The sequence below is a fragment of the Chelonia mydas genome, chromosome 1 (genome assembly GCF_015237465.2).
Source record: "Chelonia mydas isolate rCheMyd1 chromosome 1, rCheMyd1.pri.v2, whole genome shotgun sequence".
NCBI lineage: Eukaryota > Metazoa > Chordata > Testudines > Cheloniidae > Chelonia > Chelonia mydas.
Genome location: NC_057849.1, coordinates 65,257,534 through 65,271,576, shown reverse-complemented (window position 1 = coordinate 65,271,576; position 14,043 = coordinate 65,257,534). Strand labels below are relative to the sequence as shown.

Here is a 14,043-nt window from a genome sequence, read left to right as displayed (position 1 = left end):
CCTCATGGTATTACAGACATCATTCAAACAGACAAAAATCCCCACTTACTTTGAAATGAATGCTCATGTTCCTTTCTCAGAAATCTCAGAAAGTAATTAGATCAGTGACCTAAGGACATTAGCGAGCAATTTGGAGAAGAATAGCTACTCCTCAACATTTGACTGCAAAAGGGGGCGTGAACTAGACTCTCCGCTCAGAATGTCAACTGACCATTTGGAAATCAGACATATTTGATATGTGCAGCCATTTGTCATAAACATATATATTCCTGCTTGTAGTGGCACCTCCCTTAGAAGAGAAAACTGTTCAGTGATTTTTCCAACTAACTGCACATTTTGAATCACACAAGGTATCTACAGTCAGTTAAGCAGTTTAGGACTAGCTTTTGTAATAAGCTGCTTATCACCAGTTTGAGGGAATTTAAATAATGAACTCAGTGAAATGAATGTGTCTTGGTTCTTTTGGGTCATGTTACATTGCTAGTGCACATTTGGAGAAATATATTTCTCCTGATCCACAAATATGACTTCCCTTGCTGCAGATTGCAGGTATGTTTGCTGGCAGGTGTTCCCATGCCTTGATGTTCCCAGAATGACCTGCAGGAAGTTATGTCTTGGTATTAGTGAGAGAGCATGTTCACTGGAGGAAATTATATATGTGTGCCTAAGGTAAGAGACAAGAGCCTCCTTACTTTGCTGCACAGGCTACCTGCATAGTGGTTCACAGTGAGTGAGAACAGACTCCATGGGCACCAGGGTCACAAATCTTTCTTCAGTTGACTTCTGGAGCATCACAGCTACACACTGAACCTTATTTGGGGCAGATTGTTGCTTTTCTATTGAGCCTTAAGTTTTCAATGTATTAAAGGATAGAAAGGAATAAAATTGTGTTGGAATAAGTACTGAGAGTATATTGCTGGTGTTCATTGCTCTAGGATAGCATGATCAATGAACATGGCTATTAGTGCTGACAAAGAGACATCCTCTGTAAAAGTACTGAAACAATTAGTGGTTACAGTAACTGTTAAACTAAAAGTTCAGAAATTAATTAACTGAACTCCGGCTAGTAGATTCTTATCTAAAATAGCATATATTAAAACATCTCTTTTATTTGTCCACAGTCTCATTCTAAATACCACTTTATTTGCTTCTTGTCCACAGTGGTGACAAATTGCAGATGCTGAGTCGACCTGAATGAATAATACAGAAAAATATTCACAGAACATTTAATATAAAATATGACCTGAAATTTGCTAAATAACTTTTTGTAAATATGTTCAAAACTTTTGTGCCAGTGTTATGATTCTGGGTGAATAGTAGAAAAAAATCATCAACTAATTTATTCAGTAATATCACAAAACTTGTCAAAGAAATTACAGTATTCAGAAAATATTACTTCACGAGTTCTAAGGCTGAGCTAATGCCAAATTTATTCCATACCTTGCACCACATGATTTACTCTAATATCTAATGAAAGCATGGCATGGGGAAAATGGTGTCATGGAAGACCTGGATTTTGTTAAAACATGTAGTAAATCAGAATTTGCTATATGCCCTTTTGTAATCTGTGGGCCTAATTGACTTCAGGAGCAGTGTAAAATCCTTCCTAAAATGGAAAGATCTTTTGTGCACAGGTCTAATCACACTTAGTTAATATATGCACATTGTAATATTGAAATGCCTGACCAAGTTTTTCATCAATACATTCATGAGTGCAGCCTCTACAACTGCCTTTTGCTAGTCCACTGCACATGTGAATTGTTCTCCACATAAACAATGGTATTACAGTGGAAAATGTCTGCTCTAAAAGTGAATGTATAATGAAAACTAGTAATTTTACACCACTATTTTCAAGAGTTCAAAGGTTTTTCATGAGTTGTTTGAGAGGGAGAGGGCAATCATATATTGGGTTTAGTTTAGGTTTACAGGTATATTGGACAAATATTATCATTAAGTTGTGTGGCATTCTAATATATATGATGTAGTTATGGGATTACCCACAGAAATAAGTATTCATGCCCTATCTATCCCTAGAATTCTTAAATTACTCATAACCTCTTATCCTATCATAATCTTCATTCCATGCATGGAATTTCCATTGAAGTCAGTGGGACTTCTATATACAGTAGGAGTAGGTCCAAATATACAATTATAAGTATACATGGTGGAGATTGATTAATGATAAAAAGCTGTTTCTTTCCTCCACTTTTGCATCCATGAAGACTGATTCAATGGGACTTCTCTGTATGGTTGACAGCCTAGTAAATTCCGGTTCTCTCTGAATACAATTGTTTGCTAAGGCTTCGAGCTTACTCTTGCACAAACTCTCACTCTGTCTACTCATCTTTCCTTCCTCCTTCTCAGCCTTCTTTCAGTCTGCTTCCCAGAGAAAAGGAACTCCCCACTCCTCTTCTATGAGTCGTCTCCTCCTTCCTTCCTTCCTTCCTTCCTCCTTCTCAGCCTTCTTTCAGCCTGCTTCCCAGAGAAAAGGAACTCCCCACTCCTCTTCTATGAGTCTCCTACCTCCAACTGGACTCATCAACTCTTAAGGAGAGAAAAAAAAACCCTCTCTCTTCCAGCTGGGCTTTATCTCTGATTATGCCTGGCCCGCTCTCTGGGTGCAACCAGGAGGGCTAATTCACCTCTCAGGCTCATTTTAACCCTCTCATGGCATGTATGGGGTAAGTACCCTATCACACAATTTGAAACAACATTTTGTTTTGAAACTGAAGATAATTAGACTAAATAATAGATCATTCGACAATTGCTGAAATGTTTTGATTGACCCAAACTGGAAAAAAATAACTGGGTGGGTTGGTTTGGTTTGTGACAATTTCTGAGATTTTGAATTTGTCATGATTTGAGACAGGAAACATTTTTGAACGCTTGGAAGTATTTGAGGGACAGGAAAATTATTTCCCACCTAGCTGTAGTGCCAGCATTTTCTAACAAACATCTTTAATGTATGTTTTCAAGAAGGCAAACTTAAATCTTGTGCCCTTTTTGGTGCAGATTACTAAGAAGGATATGGTAAGTATATATGGCATCATATGACATTCTCAGATTTCCTTACTTCTTTTCATACTCACTTTAGTTCTAGTATGGCATAGACACCACTTTGGTAACTTTGCTTAAGTATTTATGTTGACTCTTCTAAATCACTATCTCTCTTTTTAGTAAGCTACCCTATAAAGAGAACATTGGAGACAGGTAGTTAGGTATATCCTTATCACATTACTCTTTTGTAGTTAAAAAAGTGTGTGTGTGTGTGTGTGTGTGTGTGTGTGTGTGTGTGTGTGTTTAATCCTTGCTTGTGCTGTTCTCACTACTTAAGAATTTGCAAGACTCTTTAAACCTGCCTCAGCATCTTTACAAACACAGCAGAGTTTGCCTTTTTATGCTTTCAATTTGTGAAAGCATAAAATATGTGTGGGAGCCCATCCAAATGTGCTTGGATAGTGGAAACATAAAAACAGACTCTTCTATCTCTCAAAGGCTCCAGATCCATTAAGTGTTGTTCACTCTTTCCTATAATAGTGATGATCTGTGAAGTAAACTAAAAGGTAATGACTAACTACAAAAGGCTTTGGGCCATACCCTGACCCCTGGGTATGTGGGAGTAAGGAACATCTTGGCCCATTAGGCTTTTGAAAATCACACTAGGCAACTCTTTGCCTCATTCAGCGCCTAAATACCTTGAAAAATCAGGCTCTTAGTCACTATATATGCACTAAGTACTGGGCTCACTGTTCCTGAGATTGGTCTGCCTGATGCAGAAAGTTGTGTGGCGAGGACTCTGCATCACAGATGTACTGTGTTTGGGATCTGTGGAGTTGCTGGGGGGCAGGGCATTTTTGTAAATGAATTCCTGTTTCTCTGACTATCCCTCCTCACATATTTCCTCTTTTTCTTCCCTATGGAGGCCCTGATGATGCTCCTGAATTCTTAAAAATGCACAAACCCCATGGGAACTAAGAACATAAGAATGGCCCGACTGGGTCAGACCAAAGATCTGTCTAGCCCACTATCCTGTCTTCCGACAGTGGCCAGTGCTAGGTGCCCCAGAGGAAATGAACAGAACAGGTAATCATCAAGTGATCCTTCCCCTGTCACTCATTCCCAGCTTCTGGCAACAGCTACTACTGTGAAGATGGAAAAGTAGATGAGGATAAGGGAACAGAAATGATGAGTGAGAGATTTTTGGAGTCACAGGGACCCCAGACTCCTGATTTCCCACGGTAGAAGGGTCTTTCAGGAACATTGTCCCAACTTCTGCAACTGAAAACTCAGTTTCAGAGCCTCTGAAGTTTCTATGCACCTCTTGACTGAATTCTCTATGATTTTGCTTAGCTGGGGAGACTGTGCTCTCATTCTAGGATTTCTGAAGAGGCACTACTTTCCCTAGTGTTCCACTTCTTCCCCTTCTGCGGGGATATGTTCCAGCAAGTCTTATGGTGGAGGTGTGATGTCTTACTCACTAATGACTATGAAGGGCACAGAAATATAAATAGCAGACGGTGGACTAGAATGCATGGGGATGTGGCTCTAGTTTATGGTACTAAGGCATCTTTTGTAGGAGCCTCACTCTGTTGCAAGTTTGCAGAACAAGAAACTTGGTGAAGCTGAAGTGCAGACCATTCCACAAAAGGTAGTATGCTTGAGAGCTCTTACTGAATGTTGGTCTGCCAGTGCAAACACTATTTTAAGATGCTCATGATACAAAGGAAGTTAAGCTAGGATTGTTACTCAGCTAGTTCAAGACGATGTTATGGGTGAATTATTGGTAAATTGAAGGTTATTTGATTCAGCTTAATCCCACTTCCTGGAGCTCAAAGGACCATGTGAGTTGAAATTGCCAATCCCATTTCTCCTCTTGTACTTTTCTTTCCCCTAACTACTACTGCTGACTTGTTTGAACTTCTTAGACTGGGCTTGTCACCTTTACTTGCTATTTGTTTCTGAAGTGCCATCATGGTGTGTGAATTATTTGTTGTTGTTTTTTTCTCTCTTTAACAAGAGCAAAGAGAGAATTGCTAATGCATGCCATTTTCAGTTTTAATGTCAATTTACCTCCTTTATTAAGCTTTCTCAAACTGAGAATTTGGCTCTTTCAATTGGCTCTTTCTCCATCTGGCATGTGGGATTTCAAGATATGTATATTACTACCCTAGGTTTAGCTGTTATTATTATTATTATTTTGAATTCATTGTTATCCTGAATGCTTATTTTAGATACACATTTTTTGTAGGTTGACTGCTAAATCACTGGTAATTGATTTTTAGTTTGAACTCTCAGTTTGAATGTTAATAATTGAACTTGTAACCATGGTGATTGTTCAATATTTTTCTTCTGCTTTGAAGACTTTTATCTATGTATATGAAGGAGCACATCCACTCCCCATAAGCCAGTCATTCAGCTTCATAAGAGTAAGGGACATTTTTGAAGTCTTCAATAAACTTAATGAGAAGTAGTGGTATTTCTATGTGAATACTATATATATAAGATAGACATGGTCAAAAAAACCCCACAAACCACATATTTTGTCTGCTGATACAGCAGTCAAAAGTTTTCTTATTGTTTCAATTTTTTATTAATACTTCTGTTTCTGAATTGTGAGTAGGTCACTAATAGAGACCAGTCACCATCTCTCAATGGCTTGTGAGAAATAGGTGTGGGTCTCAGGCCAGCGCCCCGTGACTGATAGCCATATCACATAAACCGCTATCATAATTAACACCAACTGGCACCTTTGGGGCAGTCTCTGCCAAAAAGGCATAATCAAAGCTAACATGTCAGCTGAAATATGTTCACAGAAAACATCCATGAAACAGTTTTAAAAATATCAATACATTTGCCAAACTCAAAGTCTGCTTGAGGACAATTCAAAATCACAACAGGGCTTCATTCCTCAAGTAAATTATTTGCTATGAATAATACATCCTAATGATATTTGAAAATAATGGTAGTGAAAAACCAACCCCTCTCTGTTAAAGAAGCAATATTTTTCTTGGGTTAATTCCGATAAAATAAAAGCCCTTGGGAGTCTTCGTCACCAGGTGAATCTACAACTCTTATCTATCTTACATTTTGAAGGATTAATTATTGGCTTGAGGGGCTAATTCGTACTAACTTTACTTACAGGAAAAGTTTTACTGAAGTCAGTGAAACTACTTTTGTGAGTAAGAAGAGTAGGATTTATCTCCTGAGATCTCAGATAAGGAATCTTTGTTGTATGTATTGAACAAATGTACGTATCTGGCTTTTGTCAGGATAAGTAACAAATTTATACAAAATCTCAACATTTCAAGAAGATGCAAATGCATAAAAATAGGACTACTGTTCCATAACTCAATGAAAATAGATAAAATTCAATAAAACCAGGAGTCAGATTTGTAGCTGAAATTTCATATATATAATGCTGTTAATGTTTCTTTTCTTGTCTTCAAATTATTTCATATTTATCATCTTATCTTACCCTTTTCACCACAGAGAGTTGTTCGGACTTATGTCACTGCAAAACTTTATTATTGTAAAATCTCATTTGCTGCCTTTTCAATACCTATTTTCCTGACAATTACCATCCAGTACAATATATGCATCCATAGTAAAATAATGGAACATTAGGTAACAAATATCAAATAACTAGAGGCTAATGAAACTATCAGGAACAATCAGCACAGGAAATAATGGACAATTGTTCCTGACTGACTTAATAGAGATACAAAACCATGGCTTGTTCCTGTAAACTTTACTTATTTAAATCATCCTTACTCACATGAGTACACACATGTTTAAGGACTACTCAGTACTGGGCCCTTGACCCGGTTGATAGTTCTGTAGATTAGAGAAAATTCCCATAACAAAATTGTGGGACAATATCCTACACTAATAGGGGCACGGACTAGAACAGCTAACAGATCTTTATAATTTCCAGGATTTCCCACCACTTATTCTCCTATTCTTGACTCAACCTGTAGACCCTGCATCTAACCGCCATCTTTCTTAGCTGAGACAGATGAATAGGTTTCCCTTTGGAAACTGTTAACGATGCTCCCTAATTGGGTGGAACAATTGATGGATAATACAAAGTTAATGTTAATATGCAGTGATTTCACTAACAAACATCGCAGATCTAATATTATTTGTCACATACCCAAAGCCCTTCATTTTAGGTTTTTATTTTGTTTAAAATTTCCCAGGAAGTTATCAGCATTTGTTAGAAATTTTTTTTTAAAACAGGCGAAAATCAGTGCAAAATTTAACTTCACGGCGTTCTGGGTAAATATAAGAGTTAATACTGTAGAAAAGTAAGAGTACTTCTGTCTTGGATCCCTGATCTGGAAACAGAGACTGCAGTATCGGTAACCTGGGTGGCCCATTTTACCAAAACATGACTCTCCTTTGGGAGTGGGCCTGGAATGGGTTCTGAAGCTGGAGAGGTAGAGAAAGTGAGGGGATCATCTTCTCACATTGCCTCCTTCACCTCTTCTTCTTCTGGCCCACTCCAGAAGGAGAGATGGTAGCTTGGTTATGTAGGCCACCCCAGCTACTGATCCACCATGTCTCCTTCCAGAGAAGGGAGCTGGGTGCAAGGGCTCTGCCTGGGTTCCCTGAGATCCACTCAGGTAACTAATCCACCATCTCTCTTTCCAAAGCAGGGAGCTGGGTTCAGGGGTTCTCCCTGGGTTCCTACGGGATCCACCCAGATTGCTGAGCTGCCAAGTCTCTTTCCAGGGGGAACCCCAGGATCCAGATCCTGTTCCTCACTCTGGAAGGAGCAATGACATCTCAGTCACCTGGTCTTCCCAGGTAACAAAGTCACCATCTCTGTTTCCAGAGCAGGGAGTTCCACTATGTCTTTAATTAGGACCGATGTACACGTGTGTGTGTATGTGTGTGTGTGTGTATTACAATTACCTTTAACAGACAGACTCACATTTACACTTAGACTCATTTATTATTAACATAAACATATTTACCTACTGTAATGTATTGGATTTTTTTAGTGTAGTCAGTATTTTCATGCACTTGAGTGGTCCACAATTAGGATGAAAATTGGCAAAAAAACATACATCAGAGGTACAGAATCTGGGAGCAAACAGCATATTTCCATGTTTACTCACCATTTTTGCAAACTTCCAGGTTAGTAAAGCACAGAATCCTAAAATTACCTAATCCCAGACAATAGGATACCCCAATAAGTGTACAATTGTCTCTGTCTCATTTTCCTCATCTGTAAACTTTGGATAAACCTATGCACTTATCTCCTAAAGCTGTTGAAAATATGTTGATAGATTAAGTGTTCACTGTTTATAAAATGCTTTAATGTAAATGCCAAGTATTGTTTATTATTAGCTATCTTCAATTCATAGTATTGGTTAATTGATCTTTCAGGCTGTCGTCTATTAATTTCTGTGTGTCTTCACATTACTGAAGCAGATTTCTGCATGTAAAAGTGTTTCGAGTTATTTTGCTTTCAAAATAATCAGTACTATTCTCCTCACTGACCTCATCATCATTATCAATCTTTACATTCTAGGACAGATTATTGGCCTAATACAGCCCTTCTGTGCTATTTCAGCAATGCATAGGGGACATAAAACTGCCCTAAACATTCATCTGAGGAGTCTTCTAGGGTAGAGGAATCCCCAGGTAGCACAGAGCTTTTTGTGATATTGGTGAGTCACATTTAGCTCTAGGAAACTGGTCAGTTACTCAGTTCTGTTAAAGTTACCTAAGTGTCTTGTGAAATTGAAGGTGAAGTGTATGTGGCTGCTGGGTTGAGGATCTGATTCAAAACTACTCTGAGCATTTGAGTCCCACCCTGCCATATTTCCCACACCCATATCCAACCTCTTCTTCTTGGCTAGGCCTCTCATTGGGAGTTACCTCCCTCTGCTTTTTATAGCCCAGGAGGCAGCTGGCAGACATGGTATGTGCCTACAGGGCAAGGATTTCTTGTCATAGATGCCAAAGTGGTGTTTTGATAGTCCCGATTCTCCATTGTCTTACACCTTATGTAGTAATTTACAAAGGGAAAAGTAGGTGTAAAACACCACCATTCTGATTTGGTAACATTTTACACTCACTACACAAGGAGCAAGGCAGTGAAGAACTAGACCCTATACATATGGGTAACTAGGGGAAGTTTTGGAAGGGGGAAGTAGAGAGAGGGAACTGTGTTATGGTGGACAGGCTATGTATTGTGCAGGCATTGTGAACTTAAGGTCTCCAGGATAAGTTCACTCATCCTCAACACCTTAGTGCAATTTGTTGGAGGTATCTTAGAGTCAAAGTGTTAATGAATTTTAAAGTATACAGAAGTAACATTACCCTCTAACTTTTGTTATGGTATTTTCTTCTTTGAATCCATAAAATATGCTGTGCATTAAATTAAAGGACAAAAGGGCATTAGTAGCCTCTCAAGAGGATGAGGTCTGGTAGCTTAGTCTGAGTCTATCACTCCCAAGCAATTAACCCAAGGACTAAATAATAATAATAATAGGAAGCATATGTGTTATTTTCAATTTTGAAATGACTACATGATGACACATTATCAAGTTACAGTTGTGGGCAGAGTATATTTAATTTTAGTTGCAGGTTTTCTGATAAAAATACCACACATCAGTAACGCCATATTGGAAACACACTGCCAGAATGCTGACATTTGCCATGGGTAGGAAATTTACCTGTATTGCCTCTGTGTTTAATACATTTACAATTGATGTTATTATATCTATTGTGGTAACATCTAGAGACTTCAAAAATACAGGAACAGTACAAACAGAGTATGAGATAACCCATGCCCTGAAAAGCTAGCGTTCTAAATAGACAAAGGATGGGAGAAAGGAGGTATCATTACCCCCCTCTTAACAGAGGGGGCTAGAGAGATTAAGGGTTTGTCTACACTTAGAAATTTACTGCTTTAACTATGCTTGCACAGTAAAAAATTGCATCCTCCTTTTCCCCCGCCCCCCACTATAAATGCAGTTATAGTGGTTAGGCTTATACCAGTGTAGCTTATTTTGATTTGGGAACCAAAACAAGCTATACCAGTATCAATGCATCTCCACTAGGGTTTTTTACTGGCACAACTATGCTGGCAATAAATCACACCCACACTGACACAGTTATGTCAGTAGAACTTTTGAAGTATCTACCAGCCCTAAGCAATTTACCTGAGCAAGGTGGCAGAACTGCAAATTAAATGCCAATCTTGGGGTCTCATCCAGCGCCTGTAGCCACAAGACCACCCTTCCTGTCAAGACTGAGCTAATTTTGAAGGTAATTTCATTGGTGAACTGTGAGAGCTCTTAGAATTTGAGGATACACAGCAATTTGTAGGAAAGGGGTTCATAGAAAGAGGATGAAGTTAAGGTGGAATTGACAGAAATGGCATTCCAACATTTTCTCTCAACATGAAATTTATCTTCTGACTGCCCTTGAGTGAAAGTGTGTCAAGAAATAGCCCCAAGACAATGGTATTAACAGAAAAAGTGGTTATGTTAATTTATGGGGAGGAGTACAATGAATACATTTGCTTAATTGTTTGAACTTTCTCAAAATAATGTTCCTGCAGGGGATTGATAGTTGACAGCTGTGTTCACTGATTGGTAACCTTGTTGCAAGTTCTCTGAAGAAAGATGTTCTTCTTCACTGGACTTGTCTCTGCTTTGTAATTTTTTTCTCAGAGCCAACACTGCTATTGTTACATTTTTAAATATTTTTATCATGTATTTCTTCTCTGAAATAATTATTTTTTCTTTACAGTGCTTGGTTGATAACATGTCATAATGTAGGCTGCCAAGTGTCAAATGACTCTCAGAATCATTCAAGCAATCAAAGCAAGGAAAACCATTCATCTAGATAAGATCTTGTCTGACAAGTCAAGCTCAAGGAATTTCAGTTTAATTATACGGTGTTAATGAAGACCATGTATACAGGCAGTTCCCACTATTAACCTCTGTGTTAATCTATCAACAGTAATGCGGATCCATCATTTTAAGTTAGAACAAATAAGTAAATTTAGAAAAACTAAAACAAAAACTTTTTGCATAAACAGAACTTTGTATCTTTTGTAACAGCTCATTAAGTTATAGCCTTCATTAAGATGTCATTGTTCTGTTTTTATTAACCAGTGCTTTTGAACAGGTGCTTAGAAACCAACAAATAGGCATTTTTGCTCAACAAAGGCTATTGCTTGATGTCTAATGTACTAGTTAATAGAACCCATTGATGCCATGTTTGTCTTTCTTGCCATGTCTTTCTTGTCTGTCTATCTAAATTTAAAATGACTGAAAATATCTGGATTTCAGAAATGCTGTGATTAACAATAATTTCTTGAAAGTATTCTTAGTGGTAGAGCTGTGAATATATTTTAATCATTGATGGTAATTTCCTCTGGCTCTTTTTATTTCTTGGTCTGAGGTTGGTATGAGAAGGTTTTATTTCATTAATTTACTTATTTATTAATTAGGTTAGATGTGTCTGGTTTGGGAAAATGACTTCAATCATGTCCTCTTACAATTATAAAGTTATCAGAGAGTTTGAATAACGTATCACACATAAAAAGCCCATTATGTTTACTTTTCATGTCTAAGGAAGATCACAAATTGGGTAAAACTGCATATGTACAAGACACTGAACACAAGCACAGAGTGCAATAACCAAGGGGAAGTTGCTATAGCACACAGTTGGGCAAACCTCGGCCCGCGGGCCACATCCGGCCTGCGGGGCCATTCGGCCCGGCCCCTGAGCTCCTGGCCCAGCCCCTGAGCTTGCCCCCGGCCCCTCCCCTGCTGCCCCCCCTCCCCCGCAGGCTCAGCTCACTGCACTGCCAGCGCAATGCTCTGGGCGCCTGGGCTGTGAGCTCCTGGGGCTGCGCAGCGGCAGAGCCCGGCCTGACCCGCTGCTGTGTGCTGCGCGGTGCATGGCTGGCTCCAGCCGGGCAGCGCAACTGCCAGTTCTGGTGCAGCCGCGCCGCCAGGCAGCGGTTCTCCAGGCAGAGGGGCAAGGAGCGGGGGAGGGGGTTGGACAGAGGGCAGGGAAGTTTGGGGGGTGGTCAGGGGCCGAGGATGGGGATAGAGGTTGGGGTGGTCAGAGGGCAGGGAACAGGGGGGTTGAATGGGGACAGGGGTTCCGGGCCTGTCAGGGAGAAGGGGTGGTTGGATGGGGCAGGGGTCCCAGGGAGGGCAGTCAGGAAGGAGAGGGGGTGTTGGATGGGGCAGTTAGGGGCGGGGGGTCCGGGGTTGGTCAGGGGACACAGACCAGGGGGTTGGCTGGGGCAGGGGCCATCAGGGGGCGGGAAGTGGGGGAGGGTCGGATGGGGGTGGGGGTCGGGCCACGCCTGGCTGTTTGGGGAGGCACAACCTCCCCTAACTGGCCTTCCATACAATTTCTGAAAACCAATGCAGCCCTCAGATCAGAAGATTTGCCCACCCCTGCTATAGCATGTATGTTGCCAAAAAAAGATGTAAAATCATATTGACTGTAATTGAGGCTATAATAATAATGCAGTACAGTAAATGTATGGATCACCTATATACACTGATATTCAAATGTTGGGCTCGTTCCAAGAAACCTTTCTACATTTGAGTAGTCCCAATGTCGTTAATAGGTAATCTCTTTGGAGCAGGAACCATCTTTTTGCTATGAGTTTGTACAGCTCCTACTAGAAAGGATCTCTGATACCCAGTTGGGGTCCCTAACCACTACTGCAATACAATACAGATATATAATATATCAACATAATAATGTAAGTAAGGTTTGTTCATGTAAGTAAGGGTTTGCTGAACTCACCCACCACATGCTTTGACCCTCATCCTCCACAGTGACCAGTGCCTGATTTTGTGGTCAATTTCACTAATAGTTGAGGTTTGATTTATTATTTTTGAACTTTGGGGGTTGGCAATATTGAATCTGCTCCCATGAGAGCAACTGTAGAGGGCTTAAAGGAATCCATAAAAAACTTTTAGAAAGAGCAACAATTTCTAAATACAGAATTGTGTCATATTAGCTTCAGGGAGTGAGAAGTGAGTGCCAAGTTTTACTGGGAAGTTGGGTAACTCCCTTTCCAATGATACAGAGCCCCCACTTTTATCTATCTCAGCCATGGAATATTGAACAATACAGCATCACTGGTTCAACTCTGAATATTGACATGCGGCAGGTGAGATGAAAGCAGATGGGAGTCTAAGGGATTTAGCAGGTTGAGTTTGCTAACAGAGGAAGTCAGGGAAATAGAGTTGTATGGGTTTTTTTCCTTTTCCTTTCCTTAACTTGCAGCTATCCCCAAGGAAGAACCTGCCAAGGAGGAAAACAGTATCACCAACAATACTGCTAACTCTTCTGTCTGCACCTCTGGAGATCTCCACCAGACAGGCATCCTGACCCGAGCCCTGGTCTTAACTTGCTGGGAATGCAGAATGCATGTTCCTGCCAACAAAAGCCAGACAGGGATACCGTGTTGTTGGAATCCCTCAAGAAACATGTAAGAGAGCTGCAGGAGGAGGTGGCTTGTCTTTGTAGCATCACTGACTTCTTTGACATTATGCATGTAGAAATATCTGAGATGGAAGAATCTAGCCAACCACAGATGACTGCAGCAACACCAGAGGAGGAAGGAGAGCCAGTTGCTATACGGGGCAGACTGGCTCTGGCCACCTCAGGCAGTGGGCAGTGCTCAACCCCGCACCACTGGATGACACTACCCTGAGCTATTGCCACTAGGTAAAGCATTCTTTGGACTCTTGCCAGTGGGTGACACTACCTCAAGACATGAATGCCAGGGATACAGACTTTTGGACTCTCACCATGAGGTGATACTGCCCTACCCGGAGTACACCGCTAATCCCCTGACTGGGCATATTCATGATTTTTTAACAATTTGGGTTAGCAATACTACACACATCTGTTTCCTCACATACTCATGTGGAGAAACTGAACTCCAACTTCATGTTTTCAATTTAAAAGGACCATGTTAAAGATTTTACCCCATCACATACATCCGTACATCACATAACCAACCTGTATTTACATTCAGGT

General features: G+C 40.1%; 1 long non-coding RNA gene across 1 annotated transcript in view; it reads left to right on the top strand.

The window, feature by feature from the left end:
* Positions 1–9,589: 9,589 nt before the first annotated feature.
* Positions 9,590–14,043, top strand: part of LOC122462031 — a 31,425-nt gene continuing 26,971 nt past the window's right edge. The window contains exons 1-2 of the long non-coding RNA XR_006284355.1: positions 9,590–9,600; positions 12,309–12,317. This is a non-coding gene — a long non-coding RNA (uncharacterized LOC122462031). The remainder of the gene's footprint in view (positions 9,601–12,308; positions 12,318–14,043) is intronic.